Raw genomic sequence first — 5,809 nt, 5'->3', positions numbered from 1 at the left:
TAACTTGTTTAAACATGCATGAAACCAGTACAGATGGATTTTTCTAATCATTTTTTATATATAACTCTTTGCATTTGGAGTTACAGATTAATTTCTATGATTTTTTGAAGTTAGCATTATTTTCTGGAATTTTCTTAATTATTTTAAATCCAGAAATTCCTTACTACGTTAGCATGACATTAGTGTGACGTCAGTAGGTCAATAGGGGCGGTCCAGGTCAAACCTGACCAGTGGGATCCATGGGTTAGTCACACGGGTGCTAATCCCGCATTGACTCATAATTTGACCCTCGCGGGGCCCACTATCAGTGCCTGAAGGCGGCTAATCAGTGGGGTTAGCCCCTAATGGCTGTGCCATGCCGTTGTGGTTACGCCGACGATGACCAGACGCGGCGGCGATCGCCGGCCGGCCGTTTCCGGCCACGGCTGGTCGCGCGGTTAGGTGCGTTGGAGAGCCCGTGGTGTGGGGAATCCAGTGGTGGTCATGGGGATGCGGGGGGCGGTGTATAGCGGCGGCGGCGGCGAGCATATGCACTGGTAGAGCTCGGTGGTGTGCGGGTGCTGCGCTAGGGCTCGCTACCGAGCTGCATGTGCTGCACGGCAGCGCTAGGGGTGCTCTAGGGCACGCCTGTTGCACGACGGCAGCGAACAGAGCACGGGGAGCATGTGTGCTATGGCAATAGCGGAGCCGAGCTTCGGCTCATGTGGCAAGGGAGGTAGGAGGCACGGCAGGATAGGGGAGAAGGGGAAGTAGACGTGTGGCTCACAGTCGACACACAGAGCAGATCAGCGGACTCGGGGATGCACGGATGACATTGTGCCGTCGCCCGCGATCTCGTCGGCTGGAGGGAGAAGAAGAGGTCGGGGATGGCGCTCCGAGGGCCTTCCGGTCGCGTGGATCGGTGGAGACGGCATAGTGGTCGACTGCGGAGCTCATGGACCGGTCGGAGAGGCGAGGGGGAGGCGGTGGACGCGGCGGTGCTCGTCGGCGCGCTCCTGGGCGTCTCGGGAAAGAGGGGGAGACAGTGCCAGAGGAGGAGGAGAGCTCAAGGGAGGGAGAGGGAGAGCCGGACGGCTCTAGGGGGTCGCCTGGCGACATCCAGAGGGTCGGGGAGGGAGGCAGGCATGGAGGAGGTGGATGGCGCGTGGACGCACGCAGTAAGCACGCGCTCGGCACCTACTGTCTGGAGGAAGGGGATGACTGGCAACGGCGCTGGGCTGGGCCGGCCAGGTGGGCTGCCTACTGGGCCATCCAGGTAAGCCAGGTAATGATTCTGCTCTGTTTTATTTTCTATTCTGTTTTCTTTTTATTTATTTCTTACGGCCGCTGTTTTGAATTCAGACAAATTCAAACAATGCCAAAAAGTTTCTGAAATATTATATGATATAGGTATGGACTCTACTAAAAGCACATAATTGATTTCAGAAGTATTTGAATTTATATTCTAAATATATGAATATAAATTCAAACTCAAATACAATAGTGATTTAAATTCAGTGCCCAAAATATTCCATAAAAATGTTCATCAGTTTTGGTTGGGCTCAAAACCTTTGCGAATATATAACCAACATTACTTAAGGCCATTTTGGAAACATTGAATGCATTTTTAGGGTTTGTCCCCTTAATTGATTTTGAGTCTTTGAAATTTCCTCAATTCCAATTTCTTGAATTTAACAAGATGCATGATGCTGATGCGACTAGTTACGCACAAATTCTTGGTCCGTGACAACTCACCCCCACCAAACAAGAATCTCGTCCCGAGATTAAGGACGTGAGGTAAGAAGACAGAGGGAACACAAAACTAACACGATCTCATGATCCACCTTCCCTTCTCGAAGATGTTGATTCATTGCTTCATATTGACCTTGACGTCTTTGCTTTCGAGATCTTCATACAACTCGATGATGACAGAAAGAAACTCTACAGGAATCGATCTTCTTGAAGATTTTATAACTCATCAACTCATGGAGTGAGACGTAAGAACACCTCTGGAGTTGAGACACAAAGCACACATCAGAAGCAACGAAAAGAAGCAGATGACAAGGGTTCAATTTGGTAGGCAACAATTCCACGCTTGAGTATGACGGTGCATGGTTCAAGGTAGCGAGGAGATAATTGCCATGATTCCAAAATAGAACACCTTAGGAGAGGTGGCTCATAGAATTATTCCCTTAAGTGGCAAAAGAATTACTTTTGATAATATATCATTGAGACTCTTTATACTAGCCTAAGGCAATCCACCAAGAATCGTTTGGCGGGGTGCGAAGGAATGGCATACCCAGACTAGAATGGATGATGTGGATTACCTTGTTAAAGACAACACAATGGAGTATTTTTTTCTTATCATCGGAAATGGACGGGACCCATGGTAGGACCACTTTTGAAGATGATCCTGAACAACAATTACTGAGAAGGCAGCCCATAGGAAATTGGCACAATGGTGGTGCAAGCTGGGAACAAAATGCAAATGTTGGGAATGTTACAACCATCATATGTGCCCGAGATTTAGATCCGGTTGGTGATAGGTTACTTCAGACCCAGCATGTCTGAAAAGAAAGTTTGCAACATAAACCGACGAGATGACGTTGCGAGATTCTCGGGAAATGAACTACGATATCAAGCTCCAAAACATGATCCGGTTCTGCTACACACATGTGAACACGCTGTCACAGACAAGCATGACCACAACGAGGATATCGAAGTCCTTTCATAAGTCTGGATCCTAAGAAGGAACTTCTTCTCCTTGAACAAATCAATCAGTGGCTTGGTGTGCTAGGAACACATACAAAATGGAGGCGGCCAACCTATCAAACCATAGAGTACTTTGCACATAGGCGTGACTAACTTGGGACGGTTCAAGAGGAAGCAAAAACAATCTTTCTCGGATCCACGGCGACAACTTACATCAAGTGCACATGAATTAAAGAAAGTCACTTATTTCATCCAAACATATCCTTCATGAGATAGCACGAAGAAAATGCTAGCACAAGTTTCCAACACTAGCTTAATGTTCAAGACGACTCATGGAGAAGATAAGAATGTTGTCGATGGGCTCAACAACAATTTATCAAAATTCCAATGGAGATGGAATTCCACAACTATGTGAACAAGGTTATAGCATTGGCCAGACCCAAAAGATATAATGATGTATGCTCGAGGAAATAACCACGATTAAGACAACATTACGAATATCATTGGTTCTGAGTTGACTTGATGATAGCCCACAATCAAATCAAAGATTGGGTAAGATAATAGTACCGACAACTAATCACGAGGATCAATCGATGGAGATATCATCTTTCTTCAACACACACACACAAAAGATATACCTTTGGAATGAACTAAGTCAGATAAAGATTTATCTTCCAACTCCCTAAGTTGTTGTTTAGCTCAACTGACTAGTTCAGGGTATCCAACACAGAATCTTGGAGAATGGGTGGTTTGGAGGAAAACCAACATGATCACGAACTCAACATAGCGGTCGGGTGACAACCTAGTAATACTTCTGAGAAAATATTCGGAACATCACGATCCACCGATATGTTACTAAGATCGAGAACAATCTTGCTTTTCAGAGCAAGACGATATGATCAAAAGAGCGAGGGATTGACACAATCCTAACTCATTGATCGAGGAGCACCAGGAAAAATGGACTAGGTAATATGATCAATCTCAGGATGATGATTGAATAACCAACACGCTAAGAATGAGATTGTTGTCCATTAACTACCAAGCAACGGAGTTGCTAGGAGTATTGATTTCACACATCATGGTTCACTTGTCGGTATTCCAGTTGCAACAATACCGGACCAAGAAATGAATGATGATGGCGAGAAGTATCATTGCATCAAGAATTCATAGGAGGTGGTGCAATTCCCACACCTTTCTTGATATGGAGATGGTAATACTCTCGGGTGGAACAAAACAAAAGCTAGATTGGCATTTTGATCTGCGGAATACAACTGCTTTGACCCAATCCTGGGTATGGATGAGGTACTGGTGTTTGTTTCTCCTAGTCATTCTAGAATAGAACGGACCGATGGGCCATAAAAATAATAAGCATCGATGAACACAAATGCACAACTACTCCTGACTATCAATTGATAGACGGAGGTCAGAATACAACTAAAAGAGGGACAACTCAAAGGAACATATGGTTCTCTGAGTTGTTGATGCATATATTAGTATGTTGAACAAGGCTCGGCATATTTCTTCTGGATAACCCATGCAGAAAGGTTGATCTGGCAGAGTCACAATATAGAATGGAGAACTCATCAAGAGAACTCTAGTTGTGATCTTTTGGTTCAAGCGAATTTCTGCCAAGGATGGTTCATGGTATTTGGAAGAATGATATACCACGGACCTCAAAGACTATCACAAGGTTACTAATATCCTAAAGGAACAAGCAACACTATCAACATGAAGTAAGTAGGGTGAATCTCGGGTTCGAGAACCCAGGAATAGAATGCCTACTAACTAAATGGCAACACGGGATGCTTTCGAGAATGACGGCCAGAATCATCACACCAGGAACACTAATCATGGCTAGATTACTAGGTGATCCTCTATGACAACTAGGGTCATAATAATAGCTCCAACATATATGTCGAGGCAACGGAGTACCTCAACTTGACGATTAGTGTGGTTAATCTGGCCCAAAGGAACATCGAGAACGGAAAGAAGGGATTTGCAAATGCATCGGACTATTTAGAAACCTGGGATGACTCGGACAGCATAACGGTTGTAAATGCCCGAAAAGGATTTGAGACATCTTGCAAAAATGGTGGCATGACCACGCAACATCACAATATCAAGGTTCTGAGATCAACGGTAAACATACGGGAGTACCAAAACTGAACTGAGGCTTGAAACCATCAATCCTATAAGTCTACGGATTAGTAACACGTGATCCTGATAGAAAGAAGAGAAGCCTAGTTCTTAATCCCCGTAGGAGAGAAGGGGATGACCCAGAACAGAAGGGTATGAGGTAAAGGAGTAAAAAGAGCCTTACGTTCCCATTCACAATCAATTCCCTTATATAACTAAAGAATTTCTAGACTCGACTTCGACCAGTTTGGCTTGGTAATCCTACACGCAGTCAGGCTCTGATACCAAAGCTGTCAAGACCCTGATCCTAAGTCATACCGATCTAGCATGTAACGCATCATATCACTTTGCGGCCTCACGCACGGTATTCCCATGGGTGCCACCTTACCTGGCCCGGGACCGTTTGTGCCTTTTGGCTCACGTATATGATAGTGTCGCTCGCATCCATATGATAGAGAACCCGGGCCGACATGACTAGTCGTAAACCAAAAGTGGCACTAACTTACACGGACAAGCATACATGACCCAACAACGAACGTGTCGGTCATCAGCAAGTGAATCCGGGTTGTAGCAGCTGGGCTAACAGGCTGTGGTAGACACCGCGTGACATTTCCCTGAAGGGACAGACACAGGAACGAAGAAGGACACATGCCGGCCAGCCTAAGTGTTTCGGAGCAGTAGCAAGCTACCATGGCTCTGTGGAAGCACTAGCTGACATTTCCCCATAAGAGAGGCTACCAAGCATAAACAACTAGGTTGTCGAATCCCACACATACCAAGCATTTCAATAACATACACACAATATGCTCGATATGTGCAAATACAACATGGCATCCGTAAGACCCACGATGCGGCTATATCTCCCACGTGTCGGGGCACGACTTAGAGGCATAGCCGCATGGTAGGCTTGTCGCAAGAGGGGTAATCTTTACACATACGATGTACTGAATAAGAAAGGGATAAAGAGTTGGCTTACAGTCGC

The sequence above is a fragment of the Triticum dicoccoides genome, chromosome 7A (genome assembly GCF_002162155.2).
Source record: "Triticum dicoccoides isolate Atlit2015 ecotype Zavitan chromosome 7A, WEW_v2.0, whole genome shotgun sequence".
Classification (NCBI taxonomy): domain Eukaryota; kingdom Viridiplantae; phylum Streptophyta; class Magnoliopsida; order Poales; family Poaceae; genus Triticum; species Triticum dicoccoides.
This window is presented reverse-complemented; position numbering follows the sequence as displayed.